This window comes from Castor canadensis, chromosome 12, assembly GCF_047511655.1.
Source record: "Castor canadensis chromosome 12, mCasCan1.hap1v2, whole genome shotgun sequence".
Lineage (NCBI taxonomy): Eukaryota > Metazoa > Chordata > Mammalia > Rodentia > Castoridae > Castor > Castor canadensis.
The window spans coordinates 96,762,356-96,787,313 of NC_133397.1; the positions used below are offsets into that span (position 1 = coordinate 96,762,356).

Sequence of the window (24,958 nt, forward strand, 5' to 3'; positions counted from 1 at the left end):
GCCTTATCTCTGAGACAGCTTTTGCTCTAGCCAGCTCCAAGTGCCACCTTGCTGAGTATAGCAAGGATCCTGACTGTGGACATAGGGCAGGACCCAGGAGGCAGCAAGTGATGGTGAAGCAGTCAGAAGCTGCTACCAGCCCTGAGCATGAAGGGACAGAGAGAGAGAGAGAGAGAGAGTGGATCTGAATCCAGGGATAGGAACCACTGCCTTAGGCAGAGAGGTACAGAGTGAGCTCCCTGCCAGCCATCATTCTCTTGTCCCCTGCCTTCCACAGGACCCTCTATGAGCTGAATACAATTAGAAGTCAGAGGGCCATGGAGCCATCTGGCAGTCTAGCCCAGCAGGTTAGTCTCCCAAGCTCAGAGCATGGCAACAGTTGGGGAAGACACAAAAAAGTGTCAGCACATGGGGACAAAACATGTGTCTTCTGTAAATAGTAGATGCTCATATCTCAGATGAAAAGATGGGTACATGAGTGAAAAGCACAGATGCTCAGTTTCCCCCATCCCATACCAGAAGCAGGGTCACAGTTCTGGGGGTGTATGTGTGACTGGTACCTGTTGGCCTGGGAGTGAGCTGAGGCATGGGGTAGGGGACTGGGTGCTCCAGAGTTTGAAAGAGTCCCTGCAGAAAAGCTCCTGAACACAGCCCCAGTGCTGGTCAGTGGGAATAACAAAGAGACAAGAGCTCATTGGTCCAGCAAGAGAAAGGTGGCACTGTCCTTCTGGAGGGTAACATCTGAGGGAATGGGCCTGGGAGTGTCAGGCAGGCTAGCCTGCTCAGGATTTCTCCTTATGTCATCCTGGACCAAAGGGAAAAGTCAGGGCTGCCCCTTCACCATTGGAAGGAATTCTGTGGATAGTGGAAGATGGCACAGGAGTAAAGAAAACATAACTGAGCCTGGAGAATTTCTATTAAAATCAGCTTTTTACTTGAAGGTAGTTTTAGATTTTCAGAAGAGTTGCAGATATTATCAGATATCAAGAGTTCCCATATATCGCACACCATTTTTCCTTTTGCTTAGGTCTTACATCAGTGTGAGATAGCTGTCCCACTTGATGAACCAACACCAATGCATTGTTGCTAACTAAAGTCCATCCTTTATCCACCTTTCCTTAGTTTTTACATACTATCCACTTCCTGTTCCAGGATCCCACCCAGGACTAGTCATCATATCTCCTTTATCCACCTTTCCTGTTTTTACATACTATCCCCTTCCTGTTCCAGGATCCCACCCAGGACTAGTCATCATGTCTCCTTAGTGCCTCCTTGGTTTTGATGACTTTGGAAGTTTAGAGGGGCACTGGTCAGGTAACTCGTAGAATCTCCTTAATTGGAATTTGTCAGGTGTTTCTTTCATGGTCAGATAGGCTTATGGATTTGGGGGATGAAGACAACAGGAGAAATGCTCACCAAATCATATCAAGGGCATATGCATACTGTCAATAGGACTTAACATTGTTGGTATTGACCTTCACCACCCAGCTAAGGTAATGACGGTCAGGTTTCCTCACCTAGAAGTTATCCATCTTTTTTATACCGTACTGTTTGGGAGGAGGTCCTTAAGTATAACTAAAGGGTAATGCTCCCTGATGGTAGAATATCTATGTAAGTTATTTGGGATTCTGCAGATTTGTCTCGTTATTTAATTATTTACTTATTATTATGCATTTATTTATATCAGTGAGAACATTTGGATGATTATTTTAAACTCTGGGTTATAATCTAATACTGTATTATTTATTTTGTTGTTCACATTGTTCTTTATTTATTTTTGAGCTCCTCCTTACTTTCAGGCATCATAAGCGGCCCCAAGCTGGGGCCCTAACCCTAACCCTAACCCTAACCCTAACCCTAGCCTTTACCCCAGGATCAGACACTTCTCCTAGGAACTGTGGTTCCTGTGATTGGGGAATGGCCCTGGGAACTGAGGGAAAACATATCAATGTAAGTCAAGAAGGAAATACTTCTAGCTTCCCCATTTGGGAATGGAACTCAGATTTATGGAGATGCCTATGTTATGTTGTGTCAACAAGGCACTAACAGTGGCACTGGCCACTGTCAGCCTCTCCCCACCCCCGGATTTTTCCAGAATGGAGAAGCTAAAGTCAACAAGTGTGTCCTGGACTCCTGCCGGAGGTCCACCAGTGCTACCCCTGTGACTTTCTACCCGTAGCTCTTGGGAGACTTCACCCTATCTAAGGTTCTTTCACCAGAGAAGTGAGGCCAGGCCAAGTGGAGGTCTCACTTCCACTCCAGCTCCCTCAACTAGGACACACATTTACCTCACTAGTCTTTGAAACATAGAAGGATCGGGGTGAAACCCTCTACCCAGGCCTACATCTTCAAGGTTCCCAACAATCACCAATTGATTAGGCATTCAGGTCTCTTACTATGTGTAATCAAATACAAAAATTTCATTTAAAAATGGCATGAAGATCGAATGTGAAAGGTTCTGGGTGCCTTTGGTAAAGACTCTCAGTGGTTGGAATTGTGACAAAGCCCCCTAGCTGCCAGTCAACCAGGAACTCAGAGCAGATCACAGCAACAGGTGCCAGTGTTTCTGTGGCCTGGGCACATTCATGCTGTGAGATGAAATAGCTATTTGTGTTTTCTTTTCTGTTCAACCTCTCATTCAAACAAACCAATCACTTCTTAGCCCTTATTAAATGATGAACTAAGAGACAAATGGCAGTTATTCTCTTCCTGTGTTATGGACCCAACCCCTCAAAGAGACTATATTCTAATGGAAGAAATCCAACTCTCTTAATCAATGCAACCAGGCTGCAGCTCAAAGTTGTCCCCCTTCTCCTAGCAAATGGCATCTATGCTGGGATGTGTCCTTGGCCAGAGGACAGCCAGGGCCAATGGACAGGGCCACATGTGTCATCCCTCTGTAATGAAAGCTGCTGGCAATGACCTACTTTGCTCAGAATAGCCATGGATGTTTTTGAAAGCCCATCCTGGTCTTTGAAGCACAGAAGAATATAGAAAGTTGTAGGGGGACATGATTTAAGAGCTAAAATCCATGAGGTTTAGAACCTTCCATTACAACTCTGTGGTTCCCCAAAATCACCATCTTATTGGGCATACAGGTGTCTCACTATGTTTTTTGTTGTTGTTGCTTTTTGCAGTAGTAGGGCTTGAACTCAAGGCCTACACTTTGAGTCACTCCACCAGCCTTTTTTTGTGATTTTTTTTTTTTTTTTTTTTTGAGATAAGGTCTTGCAAACTATTTCCTCAGGCTGGCTTCGAACCACAATCCTTCTGATCTCGGCCTCCTGAGTAGCTAGGATTACAGGTGTGAGCCACCAGCACTCAGCTTACTATGTTTCATTAAATAAAAATGCTCATCTGAAAAATCACCAAAAAAAGGTTAGACTTGGCAGATTTTGCATGTCTTTGTAACTGCACATTTGTCTTTTTTTTTTTTTAAAGAACCCAAGGAGTATGGCTCCATGGGTTTTGTGTTTATGGAACCTGCAAATCTTCCAAATGAATGTTGAGGCTGAAGCATGTAGGAGAAACTTTCTGTGTGTTTGTTTTTAACAGTGATTTTATAAATCATTAACCTTAATTGCTAAGGTATTAGAACTATTTGTAATTTGAGAAGCGGTAAAGTCTTATCTGAGGAAATGAGTTTTGAAGCGATAGGAACACCAGACAGTGCCTAAGGCTGGGGAAGTCTCACTATACAGACAGTCTCTCTGTAAAACTAGAGAAAAAGCAGGAAAATCCATCCTGAGAGCAAGAGGGCCTCAATGACTTTGTTAGCACAGCTGCAAATCTGGTTAAATTAAACCCAACAGGAGAATGGTCCCATGGGACCACACAGAGCAAAGGGAAGCAGATAGTGTAAACTCCAATGAATACCATTTGACAGCTTTCCAAAAACAGAGTTTTCAGCAAGGGGCTAGGAGGTGGGGGTTGTGTATAAGGAATACACAGTCCATTTCCACGAGAGATCAGGTGTCTACTTAGCAGGATGTGCCAGATTCAAAAATGTTTAGTGTGGAAAATGAGATGCTCTAAAACTTGTGAGTTGGATGCCATGGCTGATAGTCTCCATTGCCTTTCTCCAGCATGCCCCCAGGATTTGGCCCATACCCAGGGAATATCCAGCAAAAAGTACAATCTGTAGTTCCCTTTAAGACCCCAGGTATGTAAGGACAATGGGGAGAGGATAGAGCATATTTGCCTCTTCTGTTTGGTGGAACACTTTGTTGGATGGGCTCTCCTTGACTGCCCTCTGCCCCTCCCACTTCCCAGAGTGGTCCACGCCTCCTCCCAAGCTACATCAGTGCATACATGTGCATATAAAGATACACACAAATACTTGTACACAGATACACAAGCAGACACACACACACACAGATTCACAATGAGGTATACACACCTAGAGACACACATAGATCTACATACAGATACACACAGAGATGCATATGCTCAGACACATGGGAATGTGTATATGTTTGTCCTATTTCTTCCTTTCCATATGTCAGACCATATCTCAGACCCTCCTGGGGTCAGGTGGACATGTGGCCATCTGAAGCCTGTGTCTCCAGATGCCCCTGCTTTTATTTAGTTGAGTGTGGGATCCAACAGCCACAGTCCTCCAAGAAGAGGTAACTGCCTTGGTCAGGGTCTTGATTCTGGTTATTTTGTAAATATAAAGAGGAGTTCAACATTCTCCTGCTCTTAGTTTTGCAGTCTTCACAAATTAAATATTTGCCTTCAAAAGCAACAACTGTGATAACATCAGGGCACTAGTCTGAAGTGCACTTCCTCACATATGCCAGCAGAAGTCAAGGCAGCAGGCTGTGGGTGGTCCGTTTGGATAATGATTTTCATGTGGGAACCTCCACCTGGAAACCAATTGGTGGTCATTCTGGAAAAAGCATGGTCTCCTGGTTCTCAAAGCTGAGTGGAACAAAGAGCCCCAGACACCTATGGGTTCTAGCCTCAGTTTCCTTTTTACAATGGGGAGTGAAATTGCTTGGAGACTGCTGAAGAGGACCAGAACATTTTCAGGATCACAGTAGCCACAGAGCAGGACCGGCCCCTCCAGAGGTCACTGGGATAGACCAGGCATGCACTGGTGTGCTTGTGTCACAGGAAAGAGTCTCTCTCCCTAAACCTTCCTAAGGAATGTGCTAAAATTCAAAAGGACCTCTGCGGCATTTAAGTGATCCTAACTGGGAATTCTATGGCCTGTAAAAAGTTCATCTGCAAAAAACCACTCTGCAAATCCACTGAAACACAGTGTACTGTTTCAGAACCCCAACCAGATGTCAAGGCATACATCCACCATTCAGTGCTCCTCCTTCATGACTCATCTGGCCTGGGTTTTCTAGAGACAATTCTTTCCCTCTAGGCTGACTTCCTCCCTCCATGGACTCTTGCAGGTGCTGGTGTTTCCATGCTAGATGGCAGAGCGGCCAACAAGGCCATATGTGCAGTTCACAGAGACAGCTCTGGCATGCTGGCCTTATGTGCAATTTACCTATGAACTATTCCCACCAAGTCACCCAGGAAAGGCGGTGACTCCTCTGCTCATCAGGGAACCACTGTGATCCCTTCTATCTCTTTCCCAAGGCTGCAGAGGGCACCTCCCTCTTTCCAGTGGGACATGAGGGGAGAGGAAATGCCAGCAGCTCTGGGCCTGTGGGATGACCCAGTTAGGCTACAAGGTGGAGGCCACTGTAGTCTCTGCAAGAATGTTAAATGATTTATTTCTTTGCATAACTTGTTTAGTCTTAAGAATCTAGTTTCAGGTTTTTTGAAATGTAAGAATGTGTTTTAAGCTGAGGTCTTTACATTTTTTTTTCAAAAAAGTTCCCTCTGTTCATTTCCAAGGGAGCAGATGTTGGGTGGATAGGGATCATTCAGCATCCTGGTGATTTTAGCCTTTCCTGAACTGCAGACCAACCAGCTTGCCCTTTCAGGAAGAGGCTGCCTAGAGAAGCAACTCATCAATGGCTGATGCTTAAAATATAGCAACTGTTGAGGCCTACTGTGACTTGGTGAGGAGTGGCATGGCATGGCATGGATGGCTCCAGAATGTTGCTGGGCATAAACAGTCCTGGCTGAACATCAGCCTGAGTTGATGTATAATTTTATTTGCCTTCCTGTCCCTGTCAGTGAGAGCCCAGGCTCCTCCATGGCTCCAAGCCTGGCATACTTTTGTTCCTGGTTCTCCACTCTTCTCCTCCTGGTCATTCCTCCTTCCCTCTGCTCTGGCCATTGCTTTCCTGTGGTGTGGGGACATCTCATGCACACTCCACCAAGGCCCTCCAATCTTGAGGTCCCTTGGTTCTCTTACTTTATCTAGTATTCACTCCAATATTATTTTCTCAAGAGTCCCTCCCACACAAGGCACTTTCTCTGCGTTGTCCTTCTTATTTCTTTCTTGGTAAAACTGACTTTCTCTGAAGTTACATGCATATATATGCATTATGGTTCCTTTGCCTACAGTAGAGTCTAAGCAAAGACATCACCTCTTGTGTTCTCCAAGTCTCTGTGTCACTACAACCCTGTACAGTGCCTGGCATGCAGTAGATGCTTAGAAGGTATCTATTGAGTAAAAGAATGAGAATTAAAACCCACTTAACATACACCCTTCTTGTCTCTCCTGCACATGCAGGTTTAGAAATAAGGAATTGGAAATATGGCAACATGGAGATTTAAAGAAATTTGGTAATGGTCTGATAGTCAACAAAATAGGGACCTCTCATTTTTTGTTTGCAGTTTAGTTTTATGTGTCTTTCTCCTGACCTAAGAAAGTGCTTTATATTAGGATTAAAGTGTTGTTGGCAGAATTTTCTGTTTATTTCAAGAGACTAATATCTTATTTCAGCATTTAGGCTCACCTTTTTTTAGTTGCTTGTATCTAGTCAATGAATGTATCCATCAACTGTATCAGTGGTAAGGAATCTAGAAATACTCAGCTCAGCCTGTCATGTACCTAGGGCCTCCCGGCTGCGAGTAGCAATGTGACTGTGGTTGTCCTTGCTCTTTTTGTAGTGACTCACAGGTGAAGGCACCTTCCTGCCATGTGTGGAGCAGAGTCTGGCTGACTAGCTTGTGTCATGAGTTTGCAGGTGGCACAGCTGAGGTCATTATCCTAAGTACATCTTCCTGTATGAGGTTCATCCTCTGATTTGTTGGGAATGTAAAACAACAGATTTGTTGGCTAGTTACATGTGGACACATGTGTACAAAACTATGGGCATTTCCAGAGTGTGCCTCAGTGGAAGGATCTTCACCATGTTTGTCTCACTCTGGGAGCCAATGTGTCTGATACCTCAGGAACCCAGCCTTTGAGAGATAACAGGTGTTATGCCCTTGGAGAGGGTAGCTTTGCCAACTGGAGCTTTTTCACTTGTTGGCTTAGGGTACTTTGATGTTTGAGCAGCTCCTTGCCCCCCACCCCCAACCCCCGCCCCCATGTGTGATTAAGACAACTGCTGACATGAAGGATCCCATTCATTGGGTACATCATCCTGCAGTGCCTTGCGGGGGGGGGGTGGATGTTAGGACTGCAGACTGTAGGATCCTCTAACACACACCTAATGAATGGCAACCCCCCCAAAAGTCCCAAGGCAAAGCTTTCTCCTTTGCTTTGTTTGTATAGGGCTAACCATACCTAGATAATGTTTTGTGACACCCAAAGACAAGGAGGAAAAATTAGCATTCTGATGCTGATGATGCTTAATCCACGACAGCTATTCTCAATCACCATTAGCCACGTGCTTTTGGGCAGGCCAGGGAACCTCTCTGAGCTCAACTCCTTATTTGGAAAATAGGGAAGATGTGCATGGAAATGATTTGTAGTATATGTGCATAGCAGTGGTTACATGACCAGACCACAGTTGGTCTTTCCTTTTATTTTTTGGGAAAATGTTAATATTGGAGGGCGAATAAAAGTCCTGCATGCGATGTGCGTGTTTACGGAGGACGAGTATCGCAGACGAATGGATGAAGGTGATGGAGGCAGCATCCTCAGAGCCAGGGGCCGACTGGGGCTTTTGCTTTCTAATCGATCTCGTGTGCTAAGTGAGTTTAATGTGGGTTAATTAATGATGTTATTGGTGGGTGGAATTACCTAGGCAGAGCCTAAAACAGCATCAAAGAAGCGAGCAAGCAGGTGTCGCCTGGGATGACTGAGGGAACAGGGACCAGGTGAGAGCTGCTGAGGAGCACGCAGGAGGTGCTGAGCAGGCCAGAGGAGGTGAGGGGAAACCAAGCCAGCCTAGGCTGGCTGCCAAATGCCATCCTGTTTACAGCTCCTGTGTTTGAATTTCAGATTTGCTTGGGTCTTTGAAGCTGGGTTTGTGGGCCTTTCCTTGAACTTGAATTTTCTTCTTTTGAAACCACAAAACTCACTCCCCTAAACCCAGAAAAGAACATGAGCTGACCTGGCCTCTGTCTGTGGTCCTTTGCAACCTAAGGAATGTTTTCCTTAGAAGATGCTCCAGAGTTAAAAGAATCAACTCAGTTTTATACCCTGTGGAATGGAGGTGGGACCAGGTCTGTCTTCCTTTTCTGAGCAAATATTAGGCAGACTCCCAATGGTAGGCACCATGCGCTAGGCATGAAGAAAGGAGACATTTAAGAAAGAAGACCGAGCTCTGATCTTCTGAGCTTCATGAATACTCCCCAACTCATGTGAACCACTGTTCACAATGGGCTGTGTTCTGACAAGCCCAAGTACGATGCATTTAACCTCCTGCATATCCTAGCTGAGCAGCACAGCACACTGTAGAGTGTGGTGGTTTCTCCCATGACCTCTGGGCAACTGGAGCCATGGCTACTGCCGCTGCCCAGCATGGCAAGACAGAATTTAACTCATGTCACTAGCACAGAAAAGGATCAAAATTCAAAATGTGACATGCAGCTTCTACTTAGTGCAGATCACTTTTACACAATCATAAAGCCAAAAAAGTTGTGAACCATCATAAGTTAGGGACCCTCTATATGATTCTTCAACAATGAAAATCCTGCTTGCAGAAGTAACAAACCAAAGTGGCCAGGGAGTAAATATCAAATATTTCCGGGAAATTTTATTTAATTTTCCTCTCAAAGACATGTCCTTTTAGAGGGATTGCCCTCCAACTGTGTTGTCACAAGTTGACATTGTGCTGCCACCATACAGCCTGGCTCACTTAGGGATGAGGATGGGTACATCCCATTGTCACCAGTGTTCTCCAGAGATGAAGGGTGAATGTGGGCAGTCATAAGGACAAAAGCTCATTTCCCACCCCCTCTGATGAATCCCCCTCTTTTTGGTGGCTCTATTAAAATGTATATTTAAAGGTTTTAAGTGGACATGACCTGGAAATCTCAGAGCATCAAGACAAACAAGAAACAATCTCTGTCTTAGACATTTTTATTGCTTCCTTTTCTCCTTCAGTCCATGTTGGCCTTTGACCAATTTGATACTTTGAATGAGCCTCATTATCACTCTTGGTGTGAAAATGTTCCCAAATGCCACTTTTGAAGTGCAGAGCAGAAGTCTGTTGGAGAACTAGGACAAGTAACTGACCCTGCCACTGCTCCTCTCTCTCTGCTGTGCATTTCAGTCCTGCCAAAGTCACATGTCCCTTGGTCTGCGTCCACTCCCCTGAATGAGCAGGGCTTCTGCTCTGCTAATCTATCACCCTGCTTCCTCCCTTGTTGCCCTAATAGGCTCTTCCTGTTGTGACGTGGACTCAGTACAACATATCAGGGAGACACCAGTAGGGAGAGGTGGTAGGAACCTCACCTGCTATCCTTCCTGCCCCAATGTCACAGACTTTGACCATGCAAGAGCCTTGCAAAGGATGCTGGGGACCCAAAGCTCATCCTTGTGCATGAGTCCATTGCACTCTGTGGTTGGTCAGAGCACTGAGGTGACCTCTTGACCTGGGGTGAAAAACCCCAAGCATCTCAAGGAATCCCCACCACCTTCAACCCTACACAGGGCCATCACGTTAGTTCTGACTTTATTGGAAACCTCACCTGAAAGGTCTCCTAAGACACGGTGGGTACCCAGGGTGGGAGGCAAGAACAGAGCCTTGCTAAAGTCCCAGCTGCTACCAGCGAAACACGCACTCCCTGGAGACACGCGTGTTTCAATAACCCAAATACTATAACCTGTAAGCACACGCAGTTTGGCTCCCTAACAAAATGTACAAAACAACAGCAAAATGGGGTTCTTATGTTTTTGCGAAAACAAAGGAACAATATCGGGTCTGAGAACTGGTAGCACAAACACAAAGTAATGGGTAAAGCTTGTTCAAACGCAACCCAAAAATGACGTGCATTTCAAAAATGCACTCAGGTTCTTTCCTAGCCGATGACACCTCAGTCTCGTCTCCAGCCAAAGAATGTGGAAAACTAAACGGAAAGGACCAAGGCTTACCTGGTCCCCAGGCGAGGTCAGCTTCTAGTCCAAGCTGAAGATGGGTCTATGTAGAAAGCTGGCAGGTCAAGTTTGGGCCCGCCAGGTTTCACAGGTCGCCACCCACGTGCTCTCACAAGCAGGTCTTCCACGATCCTGGGTTAGCCGGGGTGACAGGGGCCAAGCACACCTCTGTTTTCAGCCCCACTTCTTTTCTGTTTAAAGGGCTCCCGAGAACTTTCCCCTAACTGCTCCCTGTTCTGTCTGCGCGTTCACACAGTCCTGCCGAGGGGCTTTCCCTGGTTGCAAACTCACCTGCACCACCTAGAGGCCACTCCCGGGACTGGAGGTGCTGGAGCCTGGGCACTTTCAGCCCTGTGCTTCCGCCCTGAGATGGACCTGGCTCTTTTGGACTTCCTGCCCCTAAAGGAACCAGTTGGAATGCGTAAGAAATTTTTTCTTCTTTCTTCTTTCTTTCTTTCTTTCTTTCTTTCTTTCTTTCTTTCTTTCTTTCTTTCTTTCTTTCTTTCTTTCTTTCTTTCTTCCTTCCTTCCTTCCTTCCTTCCTTCCTTCCTTCCTTCCTTCCTTTCTTTCTTTCTTTCTTTCTTTCTTTCTTCTTTCTCGCTCTTCCTTCCTTCCTTCCTTTCCTTCCTTCCTTCTTTCTTTTTTTTCTCTCTTTCTCTCTCTCTCCCTCCCTCCCTCCCTTCCTTCCTTCCTTCCTCTCTCCCTCTTTCCCTCCCTCCCTCCTTCCTTCCTTCCTTCTTTCTTTTTCTTTCTTTCAGGAGCATGGGGCAGGGTTAGTCTTCTATCAAAACAACCAGGGCTTTGAGCACAGGAGTGCTAAAAAGCAAAATTAGCATTAAAATATCATTAATCAGAACTTATTCACAAGACCCCCCACCAAGATGGCTGCAGGCAAGAGCGCTACTGTACCATCTATTTAGCCAGTTGAAGCCTGTAACAGGTTTGTGCACATCCCCCCAAGTCTCATCTACTGCAAGATTTGAGTCACCCTTTTCCTGCCTCCCCCTCCCCCACCTTCATATACCCCATGTCACTTTGATAACTATATAAGCTCTATGTAATTCTAGTTAAACATATACACCTCATATAAGTGCAGATGAGTATACACACCTCATATGACTCTAGAAAAGTATATGCACCCCTTGTCAGTCAGGGAAATATACATACCCCACATGACTCCAGATAACCATGTATACTCCATGATGCAGATAAGTATATACACTGCAGATATCCACATATACGCCACATGACTAGATAACCAGGAAGCATTTGAAACACCAACATTTTGAAAGGACATGTTTTTCAATATTGGTCAATTCTTTCTCAAAAATTTAAATGATTATGGAAAAAAAAAGCCCAGCCTTTAAGGAATATAATTCTCCTACCCACTCCTGGCCAGCTCAGCTGCCCTACATACAGACAAACATAAGAACAGAACAGATCCTATGGGTTAGACTTCTGTGTTTTCCTTTTCCTTATTGTCCTCTCTGCCTTGGACACACACATGTTAGTTTACATGTGAAAAAGTAAAAAGCTTAAGAGAAACACAGAGACAATGTGTGGGACTGGGGGAGATACTGAACTAATTCTGCCTCCAGAGAGGCTGAGCACAACCAGTTTACTTGACCTACTTGACCAATGTGGCTGCAGGCCACAAAATGAGAGTTTTAACTTAAATTTTCAGGTTTGGTCATCTGTATTGTCCAGGCTGAGAATGGGTTTGTGATACATTGCTAAAACTATTAAGATAGGAACCTGAGAGAACAAATGGGAAGTGTCCTAGACTAATCCTTTCTATTGTATATCATTTTGACTTTTTTTGGTATGCTCATTTTTTCATGGTGGCACTGGCGTTTGAACTCAGGAGCTCCCTTGCTTGCTAGATAGGTGTCTACCATTTGAACCAGTCCCCCAGCTGTCATGCTCATTTTGATAAGTGTCTTTTAGGATGGAGATTAGGTGTGAGTTTTCTTTCTATTGGAAATTAAATAAGAGGGTTAGATGACACTGGCATTGCCAAAAGATAGGTAAAAAAGACAGGAGGAAAAAATAGAATGTGCACAAAATATGGATATGTAATAGAAGCCAAAATAAATTTTTTCCTCTTGGAGAAGTTCATGGGCCAGGAGCAGTAGCTCACATCCATAATCCCAGTTATTTTGGATGTGGAAATTGGGAGGGTCTCCATTCCAGGCCTGCCTGGGCAAAAAGTTAGGGAGAATCCATCTCAACCTATAAGCTGGGCATGTGATCCCAGTTAAGAAAGAAGGTAGGAGAATTATGGTCTGGCTGCTAGAAAAAACAAGACCCTACTCAAAAAATAACTAAAGCAAAAAAGGCCTGGGGGTGTGGCTCAGGTGGTAGAGCACTTGCCTAGCAAGTATAAGGCCCTCAGTTCAAACCCCAGTACCACAAAAGAAAAAAATTGAAAAAAGAAAGAGAGAAACAGAGAGGGAGGGAAGGAGAGAAGGAGGAAAGGAAGGAAGGAAGGGAGGGAGAAAGAGTCCCAAACACCATAGCATTAAACTAAGTTACAGATGTTTTCACAGTTATCATATTGCAATGGATATGAGTACACAAATTAATTCAGTTGATTAAGAGAATGATTCCAACAAGAGAGATTATTGCTCATCTTCATCACTTAATGTCATTTAATATTTCAGAGCTTTGAAGACACCTCATTTTCTGCTTTGCACATTTCCTGAAAGACTGAAGCAGAAATAGCAAAATGTCATCAAGGGTATTTTTAATAAGAACGTGAGGCAAGATTGCAGACCATGGTTGGGCAACTGGGGTGTTCCCAGGATGTGGAGAAAGGGGTGTTATCTAGAACATATCTTTGATATATAAGATGTAGCCTGGCTGGCTGGTCCCCCTTTTCATCACATGTGCAAGAATGAAAGGGCAGCCAGGAGCTGCATGGGGGGTATCTGGGGAGCTGTCCTAGGGCTGAGCTCACTGTGCCATAACATTGTGAGTGGCTGTGTAGATTCAGAGGGCTCCTGTGCCTCTTAAAAATACACATGGGGTGGTAGGAATGATCTCCTAGCAGATAAGATCATTTCCTGGGGATAAAACTGAGCACACTCTGCTCATCATTATTTAAAATCTGTGCCTCATGTTGGGTGAGCAAAATTGATACTCACACATTCCATCAAAATCACATTCTTCTACGCTCATGTGATCATGCTTTCACTCATTCAGCAAATGCATACCGAGTACTTCTACCAACAGAGCTATTCCAGGAGATGGGATATATCACGATGAAAAAGACAGCCAAAATCTCTGGCCTCAAGGAGCCTATACTCTGGGGAGGCAGACAGTAGTCAAGTTACCAAATGAATATGAAATATACTTCCTGGCAAGGGGGTAGAGGATGCCTGGGTTATGTGTGTGTGTGTGTGTGTGTGTGTGTGTGTGTGTGTGTATTATTGCAGTCTACTGGTGACAACTTCCTGCTATTTAATTACTGTCTGAAAAATTACTGTAGCATCAGATCAAATATAGCCCAACAAGAATGCTCCTTTCTGGTAGCTGCCATCTAACATTTATCTGGCTTTATTAATGTACAACAACAAGCCAGCTTTTGGTTATCAATAAACAGTTCACTTCAGTGTTCTCTCTAGAAGTGCTATTGCTCCAATCACGAGATAGTATAAAAGCATTTGATGACTTTTTTTTATGCCTGGGGTGGGTGCTTAGGCCCACACACTAAGTTATTCTGAATCAGAATCAAACAATCACAGCTCTGTCTGTGACACAGAACTTGTAGCTTGGAATCTGCCCCAGAACTGGAATGATTTTCAAGAGAATCCTGCCTCTGCCCTCCTGAGGGTTAGGAGAGCAGGCGCCTAAGGACTTGGCTCAGTTACTCTGCTTTCCTAAGGAGACACATTTGTCCCCAACCCTGTTTGTAGTGAACACACAGGCTCTGCTCTCCTTAGAGCAAGGACTGGTTTTTAAAGTGTTACCTCAGGTCCTGAAGTCCATAGTTGTCACAGTTCTATAGCTGAACCAATAGTAAAACAAAACAAAACAAAATAGAAAATCACAGTTATTTAAACCACAATTTCCTAAGAGCACAGATCCTGTTGAGGGATGCCTGGTATATCAGAATGGAATTAGTTATAGAGAAGAGCTCAGCAAACAGGTGAGATGGAGGTGGGGGTGTGGGAGGAATGACTGGGTTAGTAAGAGTGAGAAAGTTGGCTTTTACACTAAGGCTTGAGGAGAGGGAAGGAGAGCATGGGGCAGAGTGTGTGTGGAGGGAAGGAGGCAGAAACAGATCCCAAAGGGCACTGAGCAAGGGGGTTTGAATTTTATTCAAAAGGCATCAGGGTTTGAAGACGATTAAAGCTCTTAGAAGTGGAACAGATCTCTACCCCTGGCAAGAGAGGACAGCAAAAATGAGCGTCTGGAGAGTGTTTGCACACTGAGCCTTTATCTGTGCCAGCCAGACCCAGGGAGATAAAAGGCTGAGTGGACTGTGAATAAGCCCAGCACAAAATCAGAGGGACAACTCCAGGTAGAAGACAGAATAAACGAACTGGCCTTCCAACTGGTTTTATCATATTGGAAAATGAAGTTCTGTGTTTAGTTATTAACTTTGCCATACCAATATTGGTAAAAAAACAAAAGTCTAGTTTCCCTTTAACTATTCACCTTAGCTCAGGCTGCTGTAACAAAAATAGGATGGTTTAAACCACAAGTATTTATTTCTCACAGTTCTGGAGGCTGGAAACCTGAAGTCAAGATGCCAGGCAGAATGGGGATTTGGTGAGGGCCCAGTTCATGGTTCATAGCTGGCCCTCTTTTTACTGCAACAGAGGGGCAAAGAGGCTGTCTGGGGTCTCTTTTATTAAGGGCACTATCTCGTTATTACTTAATCATTCCCAATGGCCCCACCTCCTATTATCATTGGAGGTCAGGATTTCAACGTATGAGTTTTGTGAGGACACACTCAGACCTCAGTACTACTTATTTGCCCAGGATTCTTACCATGGGCACTTTATTAAAGTGTCACCTGGACCTGGAAGAGAGTTGTCAGTAATAACTCTGGTCACATAAAGTACCAGGGGGACACTGTGGTATGCACCTGTAGTCCCAACTACTTGGGAGGCTGAGACAGGAGGATCAGGTTGGTTCCAAGACCAGCCTGGGCAACATAGTAAGATCCCACCTCCAAAAACAAAACAAAACAAAAGTGAAGGAAGGAAGGGCAGTATTTCTTCTTTGAGGATAGAGAAGAGCTCCAGGCCAGGGCTTCGTGAGAGACCAAAGTGAGCTCCCCCAGCACCCTCGGCCCTCCTTGCTGCCCAGTCTGGCCTATGATGGGCCCATCTTCCTCACATTGTGAGCAGAAAGGTATAATTGAAACTGATCTGACTGTGAATGACATTGGGAGCTCAGAAAGTGCAAAAGTTCAAATAATAAATCTTTTTTATGATTTGTCACTTACCTCGATAGTGGAGACCACTATGTTTTTCTAATAAAGGAAACCACAAGTGTATTATAAAACCTATTTTCACTGCACCAGAAGAACTAAGAGGGAGGAAAACTTAGTTTAGAAATAGGGAATATTGATGTTCTTAGTCAAAAACTATCACACTCATTCTTCCAATAAACCAGTGTGTATTTCTACCATAATTCATGGCTTTGAGGTAATGGGATTGGTGACTCATGGGATTGATATGCACTTATCAATGGATACCTAAAGCAGAATATGATCTATTATAAACACACAAAACTAATTAATTAATGGATTTAAAATCACATTTATTAGAACATTTTGCAAGTATATATAAGGTAGAAGAAGTCATCCATTTATAAAGGCTAATATGTTCTTTGGAGAAGTTTAATTCCCTCTCACTCTTCATCTACCATGGATATGAATGAACTCATTGTCCAAAGCTGTGGTTAGCAAAAGAAACCCAGAATGGGAAGTAGAAAAGCAACTTTTAAATAATTAATTAATTAATCAAATTGGTTTTTATTAGCATATTATTGTAGTGGGGGTACACTGTGATATTTATAAAAGTGCTTGTATCATAGTTAAATTCACCCCCTCCATCATTTTCCTTTATCCCTCCTTCCCCTATTCCTGGAATAGTTTCAACAGGTCTCATTTTTCCATTTTCATACATGAGTATATAATATTTTCACCATATTCACCCTCCTACACATTTTGCTTATATCCTTCCCCCTCCCACTGGTACCAACCCCTAGACAGGACCTGTTTACCTTCCTGTCCTCCATTTTTGAAAGAAGACATTTTTGTTTGTTTATGATATCTATACAGAAAGTTTCATTATGGCATTTCCACATACGTATGTATTATATCCCAAATCGGTTCATCCCCTCCACTTTTCTATTTTCTACCTTAGTCTTCCTCTTATGATAATTTCTGTAAGTTTTAAAAGTCTATATTCATTCTTGTATAGAAAGTACACTAATCATATTTACCTTTATTACTTCCCTCTTTTACCCTCCCCTTCCTGTTAGCACTCTCCCTTTAGTGTCAGCTGTTTTCCATTCTTGTCCTTTGTTGTTTAGGTGTCTGTATGTTGTTCAGTGGGATTTTTACCTTGGTGCTATACCTGTACATGCATTGTGCTTAAGTCAATGTAACCCTCCTACACTGTACTTCCTCCCACTTTTCCCCCATCCTGTATTGTTTAACAGTTTCCATCGTGTTTCCTTGTATCTTATTCCTGCACAGAAGTGATGTATTTCATTATTATTCATTATCTCTCTTTCCTTCTTTTCCTCCTCCCACTTTTGGATATATGCTCTGTATGTACTTCTATGTTTATATAATATTGCTTGTATTTGTATTGGGCCTATATTCCATATATGAGAGAAAACACGTGGCCTTTGGCTTGCAGAAAAACATCTTAATGGGAACTCAATTTGGCTGGCAGAGCTGCTGTGAGCTCCCCAACCTGCCATTTCAGTGTGACTTCTCAGAGCTAGGTGGGGTGAAGTAGCTGCATAACTCAGCTTCCCCTGAAACTAGGTGTAGCCACATGCTTCAGAACTGGTTGGTAAGCCACAGCAAAACAGTTTAGGGCTTCCAAAAAGGCTGCTTCATCGAATGAGCCATCTGGGAAGAGGCCAGTCTGTCCACTCACTCTGCTGCTATTGGAGTATGAAGGTGAGGCCAGCATGGAGAACCAAGGCAGAGGGAGCTTTGGCCTCTTGTGGAGCTGACACAATTGTTCTGAATACCTACCTCACTTATGGGAAAGATATTCACTCACGCCTTCCAGCCACAGCAGTTAGGCATTTGTCAGGAGGAGCCTAACTCTAAAAAATTAGGATGTACAATGTCTTAGTTCCCATGACTGAATACCATGCCACAGGAATTTATTAAGAAAAGAGGTTTATTTTGGATTGTGGTTCTAGAGGCTGGAAGTCCAGGAACATGGCCTCAGCATCTGCTCAGCATCTGGTGAGGGCTTTCTTGTTGCAGGGGCAGAGGGTAAAGGGAGGACAACACTCTGCAGAATCACAAGGTGGTACAAATATGACACAACAAGACAAAGCATGCTAGCTGAGGTCTGTCTTCCTTTTCTCATAAGGCCACTGATGCCATATGGAGGCCCCACCCCACCTTCAAGACTTTATCTAATCCCAAAAGCCTGACCTCCACACACTGTTAACGTATGCTTTGCAAATTAAGTTTCAGCATGATTTTTGGAGGGGACACACACCCTGACGTTAGCATGCAGTTTATTTTTTTTAAATAAGCAAGGTTTAAAAATGTTTGCTTCATAGTGATCTTAACTTCCTTATCAGTTCTGTTGGGGTATCACTCATTGTATGAAATGGTTCTCCAAGGAACTGAAGTTGGTTAAGTGAAAAGATTCTGATTTGGGAAAAAAGTGAAGAGTGATAGTTTCTTGCTGCCTAAGGGTGGCTAGAGAATCCAGCCCATGGAGGTGCTGGATTTCCAGATATGACAATGTCTAAAGACCAAGAGGCTGTGGGGCAGGGTCTCCACACAGTTCAGGAATTCTTACACCCCAGGATCACAGATGTAGGTTTAAGACCAACATAGTTTCTCACACTCCCATCTGGGCTGGGCAGGATGCTAGAGATGGAACAACTGTCCACTGCCCGTGCTTTCAAGTGACCAGTAATTTCTAGCCACGCCCTTAAGAGAAGTTCAAAGTACAAGAAAAGCTCTGGATGGTGAGCTGCTGTCAGGACACTGGCCTTATTAACAAGATCCATTAACTGATGTGCCAGGGGTCTCCAAAGTGGGAACATGCACCCAGAAGTGCTCAAGGAGATCCACTGAATGGGGAGAGAATATTACAACTTCCACCTATGTTGACTTCTAATATCTAAGATATAAGAAATAAATAGCATTTATTTAATCTAGAAATTTGGTTTTCTTACTATGAGTTCTTTTATAAGGTAAAGACAGGTCTATTCACATCACATTAAAGTCTGCTGATGTTTAAAAATGTTCCAGGAGAGCTTTTGAACTATGCATTTACTCTTGCTACTGTCACCCTCTCCCTTTTCATTCTTCCTGTCCCCTGCCTGTGAGCTCAGAGCTCTGAGTTTGTTGCATGTTGCCCTGTCCTTCCCACTTAAGGGACAAAAAGAATCCCAGTCATATCAGGCTGTGTGACACATCAATAATATATAATCCCTGAAATCTCAGTGGTATAACACAATAATGGCCCATTTCTTGTTTATGTCACATTCTGATGTGAGTCCAGATAGTCTTCCAGCAAACAATGACTTAGAAATCCAAGCTCTTTCCATCCTATGGTCCCATCAACTTGAAGTTCTTCTTCTCAGGGAAGATGGGGATGATGTCTGGCTGAGCACATAGGATGTTTTAGAGGCTATCTTTCTTCCATTCTACTTCTTGTCATTGGTCTGAAAAGGAAGGTAGCCTAGTATGAGCATAAAAGATTCTGATTGCTAAAGGTTAAGAAATGTCCAGAGAACATATTGCATTTTCAATGATAATGTTTGTCTAACATATGGATGATGAGGCAGGATGGGTAGCTGGGTTCCCTAGGGCTTAAAGACCTGGTGTAAGACCCTGCTCTGGACTTCCATGTATGCACACTGGTTGACTCATTCAGCCTCAGTGAATCTCAATGTACATATTGTGAATGATGGTTATTGTCTTACATAGGGTCTTACTGACTTTGACAATAAAGTAGTTGCATCCACTCTTCACTCTGCCAGACTGTGGCTCTCCCTCAGCATTCAGAAATTGTTCTTGCCTAACTCACCAAGAACCTCCTAATTGCCAAAGCCAATAGACGCCTTTTAGTCTTTATCTGCTAGAGCTTTTTACCAAAGTACAACTGAGATCAGATCTCTTCTTCCTGTGAAACATGACTTCTCTGCTCTGTGTGACCCTTGGGCTCACTGATGGCTCACTCATGGTCTCTGGTGAACAGTTCTTCTTCACCTGCCCCTCACAGAATGCAGTTTCCAGAGTCCTGCTCTTAGACCCCAGTCTCAATGGCTTCAGCAATCTGGTGACTCCTGCACTTGCATTTTTAGTCCCAACCTCATCCTTTGAGCTTTGATTCCTGTATTCATCTGAACGTGAGCCATCTCATCAGGAATCTCAGAGATGGTGGAAACTATACTTACCAAACATATTCAGTCTAATCTTATCACTCTGTGCTGAAACCCACTCCTCCTTCCTGTCCCTTGGTTTGGCTGGGACCATCACTGTGTGGCCCAAGAAAATACAAAACATCCCTGGACAGGATCAAGCCCCAAAGTGGCCAGTTTGTGCTCTCCAGTCAAGGTTGAAAGTTGAACCTGGGAGGATCCATGATGTCAACTAGGGCACAGAAGCAGACAGTGTGAACTCTGTGAATCAAAAAACTTGCTGAGACACTGGAGCCACACAACTGAAATAAAGCACTAAGAAGAATCAAAACTTTGACACCCTGAACCCCTAGACCATAGAAAGTTTCTCTATGCCAACTTACACTGAGAAAACAGGAGGGCTGCCACCACCACCAGATGCCAACTCCAAACCTGCTTGGGAGACATTCAGCAGAGCGAACAGGTGAGTGCCAAATGTCACACAGTATTCACCCAGCCACCCCCAGGATAAACCAGCATAGCCCTGTGGGCAGACTGTCTCTCCCCACCTCCAAAAAAACCTCTGAATAATAAACAATGAACCATCCACAACACACTGAGAGCAGTTGTGACAGATCACTGACCTTTCCCCAGAGAATGGGGGCAAGGCAAAGAAACAAGCCCCTAGTAAACAAGCACAGTGAAAACCCAACTCCAAAGCAGGACAGCTGGTGGACTACAGAGCTGATTCTGGAACCTGAGGACAACACTCAAACTTAAACTGCTACACCTCACTGAGGGAGGAGCTGACCAAGCAGCTGCTGCTGAAAGAAAGAAGAAAAAAACAAAAACAAAAAACACTACCCAACCACCTGGTGAGACTATGACAGAGCTTCTGCTTAAATACCAACACCAGGACTGGATGGTGGAAGAGTAACACCAGAAAGTAAACTAAGACTGAAATTCTATTGCTCCTGAACCTGGAATTTTTTTGTTTGTTTTGTTTCTTGTTTGTGTTTGTTTTTTCATCTTTCCCTGTTGATTTCTTTGGGTTTTTCATTTGTTTGTTGTTGTTTTTGTTTGTTTTACCATTGTGAATTAGTTAATACTAACTTACACCCAGACCAAGGACAGAAATAGCACATACACACTTAGCTAAAAACCCAATACAGCCAAAAAACAAAATTAAACCAAGGGAAAGAAAACAGGTGACTGAAACCACCAACTAGCCTACCAAGAACATAATTGCACAGTACCAAGTTAAGCAATGGGAAGATGAAAAAGGGATGGAAAACATTCTCCCCCTAAAACAATTTAATACAGGATTCAGAGGGAAATGAAGAAATGAATACAGAGTTCTAGACTCCAACAAAACAAAGATAAATGATGCCAAGGAACCCAGCAATGCCCACAAAAACACCCACAAAGAAGAAATCCTGCACGTAATAACTGAGAATTTCATGGAGATGTTACTAGACATGGTTAACCAAAACGTACAAGAGGCACTCAAGAAATTTTGAAACACCAAAAATAAAGAACATGAGAAGACACAGAAACAAATAAATGAACTCATAGGAGCCCTAAGTAAACACCAAAGTGAAACAGAGAACATTATAAATAGAGAGATAAATGAATTAAAGAAGAAAATAGACACTATTAAAGAGGAAGTGACCCATGATATGGAAAACCTCAGAAAAAAGAATGAAACAGAAATACAAAACACAATGGAAGTCCACTCCAGCAGACTAGAACAAGTGGAAGACAGAATCTCAGAACTTGAAGATAAAATGGGAATTAAAGGAAAAACTGAAGAACTATTAGTCAAACAACTCAAGACCTGCTAAAGGAATATGCAAGAACTCACCAACTCCATTAAAAGACCAAACCTGAGAATCATGGGCATTGAAGAAGGAGAAGAGGTGCAAGAAAAAGGGATTTGCAATATATTCAATGAAATAATAACAAAAAGTTTCCCAAATCTAGAGAAAGCTGTTCCCATTCAGGTACAGGAAGCCTCCAGGACACCAAACAGACTTGACCAAAATAGAACTACCCTACAACATATTATCATTAAAACAACAAGCACAGAGAATAGAGATAGAATATTGAAGACTGTAAGAGAGAAAAACCAAATAACATACAAAGGTAAGCCCATCAAAATCACAGCAGATTTCTCAATGGAAGCTGTAAAAGCAAGAAGGGCATGGAGTGAGGTATTCTGGGCACTGAATGAAAATAACTTCAACCCTAGGATACTCTACCCAGCAAAACTATCATTCAAAATAGATGGAGAAATAAGTCTTCCACGATAAGCAGAAACTAAAACAATATATGACAACCAAGCCACCACTACAAAAGATTCTTCAAGGGATTCTGCACACAGAAAATGAAAGCAAACAAAACAACAAGAGGACAGGCAGTACCAAACCACAGGAGAAGAAAAGACAAGGAATCAGAGAGTAACATTGATTCAGCTGCACACAATCAAACCCTTAAACAACAAAACAACTAAATGACAAGAATCACCACATTGCTATCAATAGTAACACTTAATGTTAATGGACTTAATTCCCCAATCAAAAGACACCATTTGACAAACTGGATTAAAAAAGAAGATCCAACAATCTGTTGTTTATAGGAGACCCATCTCATTGACAGAAACAAGCACTGACTGAGAGTGAAAGGCCTAGAAGATGATTTAGCAAGCCAATGGCCCCTGAAAACAGGCAGGAGTAGCAATACTTACTGCAGACAAAGTAGACTTCAAACTTACATTGATCAAAAGAGATAAAGAAGGACATTCCATACTAATAAAAGGAGAAATACACCAAAAGGAAATAACAATTATCAACTTATATGCACCCAACATCAGTGCACCCAATTTTATCAGACATACTCTGATGGTCCTAAAGGCATATATAGACTCCAACACAGTGTTAGTGGGAGACTTTAATATTCCTCCATCACCAATAGATAGGTCATCCAAACAAAAAATCAATAAATTCTAGAACTAAATCATACCATAGATCAAATGGACCTAGCTGATGTCTATAGAATATTTCATCCAACTTCCACACAATATACATTCTTCTTAGCAGCCCATAGAACTTTCTCTGAAACTGACCATATCTTAGGGCACAAAGCAAGCCTCAGCAAATATAAGAAAATAGAAAAACTGAACTCTTCCAAAATCTATGAACCAATAAAGAAATGGGCAACTGAACTAAATGGAACTTTTTCAAAAGAAGAAATTCAAATGGCCAAAAAACACATGAAAAATGCTCACCATCTCTGGCCTTAAAGGAAATGCAAATCAAAGCCATACTAAGGTTCTACCTCACCCCTGTTAGAATAGCTATCATCAAAATCCACCAACAACAGGTACTGGTGAGGATGTGGGGAGAAAGAAACCCTCGTACACTGCTGGTGGGAATGTAAGCTAGTGCAACCACTCTGGAAAACAATATGGAGGCTTCTTAAAAATCTAAACATAAATCTGCCATATTATCCAGCAATCCCACTCCTAGGGATATACCCAAAAGAATGTGACTCAGGTTACTCCAGAGGCACCTGCACACCCATGTTTATTGCAGTGCTATTCACAATAGCCAAGTTATGAAAATAGCCAAGATGCCCCACTACTGATGAATGGATTAAGAAAATGTATTTATACCCAATGGAATTTTACTCAGCCATGAAGAAGAATGAAATCTTATCATTTGCAGGTAAATGGATGGAACTGGAGAACATCATCTTGAGAGAGGTTAGCCAGGCTCAGAGGGCCAAAAATCATATGTTCTCCCTCATATACAGACTTTAGATCTAGGGAAAATGCAGTAATGATGTTGGACTTGGGTCACATGCTGAGGGGAGAGCACATACGGGAGGAATGGGGATAGGTAGGAAACCCAAAACTTGAAAGTGTTTGATGTCCCCACTGCAGAGGAGCTAATATAGTAACCCTTAAAGTGACAGAGGTCAATATGGGGAGGTGACTGGGAAGTAGTGAAGAGGTCAGGTAGAGATAAATCAATTCGGTTGTAATACACTTGTGCATGGAAGCAATGCTAGGAATCTCTCTGTATAGCGATCCTTATTTTAACTAGCAAAAATGCTATGTCTTTTTTATTATTGCTTATGTCTATTCTTCAACAAAATTGGAGAAGAGGGCAGAATAGGTTCTGCCTGGAAGTGAGGGGGGTGGAGGGAGAAATGACCCAAACAATGTATGCACTTATGAATAAATGAATAAAAAAAAAAAAGAAAGTTGAACCTGCCCTTTCTCCAGCATGTAGCCCAGCCTGCTTCAACCTTCAGACTTTCAGATCAACCACAAGGTTATGGTCTCAAGCTCTTCTGATTTTCTGAGATGAGTGTTTTTAAGTAAACTCATCCATTTTATGTGTTTATTTTCTAAGCTACTATAGAGTTTAAAATTTGCATTCTACAAAAATATCACTTTAAGAGGCCATGGTACCAGGTAAGCTGCATATCCTCAACATAAATCTCCTTTTTCTCCTTCTCCTCCTCTTCTTTCTTTCGACTGTGCAGTTCAGGCTGGTTTAGAATTCTCCATCCTTCTGGCCTTAACTACTGAGTGCTGGGATTACAGGTGTGAGCCACACTCAGCCCAGCACAGCTTCCTGATAATTTGCCAAGACTCCCAAAACTTTGGGTTCTTCCTCTGTTAAATGGGGAAAATAATAATACCTACCTCACAGCATTGCTGTTAACATTAAATTAGATAAACAGTTGTCCCTCAGTATCTGTGGGGAGACTGATTCCAGACCCCCTGAGGATATGCAAACCCAAGATGTTCAAGTCCCTTATATAAAATGGTGTAATGTTTGCATAAAACTTCTGCACATCTTCTTGTATACTGTAAATTGTCTCTAGATAACTTACAATAATATATACAATGTAAATGCTGGGCCAAGAGTTATATTGTATTGTTTAGAGAACAATGACAAGAAAAAA

At 42.9% G+C, this 24,958-nt stretch overlaps 1 protein-coding gene and 1 pseudogene across 2 annotated transcripts in view; one reads left to right on the top strand and one right to left on the bottom strand.

The window, feature by feature from the left end:
• Edar (ectodysplasin A receptor) overlaps positions 1-10,763 on the bottom strand; it is a 77,586-nt gene extending 66,823 nt beyond the window's left edge. For both annotated transcript variants that reach the window (XM_074050557.1, XM_074050555.1), the window contains exon 1: positions 10,406-10,763. The gene's annotated coding sequence lies outside the window, so the exon portion shown is untranslated. The remainder of the gene's footprint in view (positions 1-10,405) is intronic.
• Positions 1-24,958, top strand: part of LOC141414899 (Golgi apparatus membrane protein TVP23 homolog B pseudogene) — a 109,029-nt pseudogene that overhangs the window by 43,963 nt on the left and 40,108 nt on the right.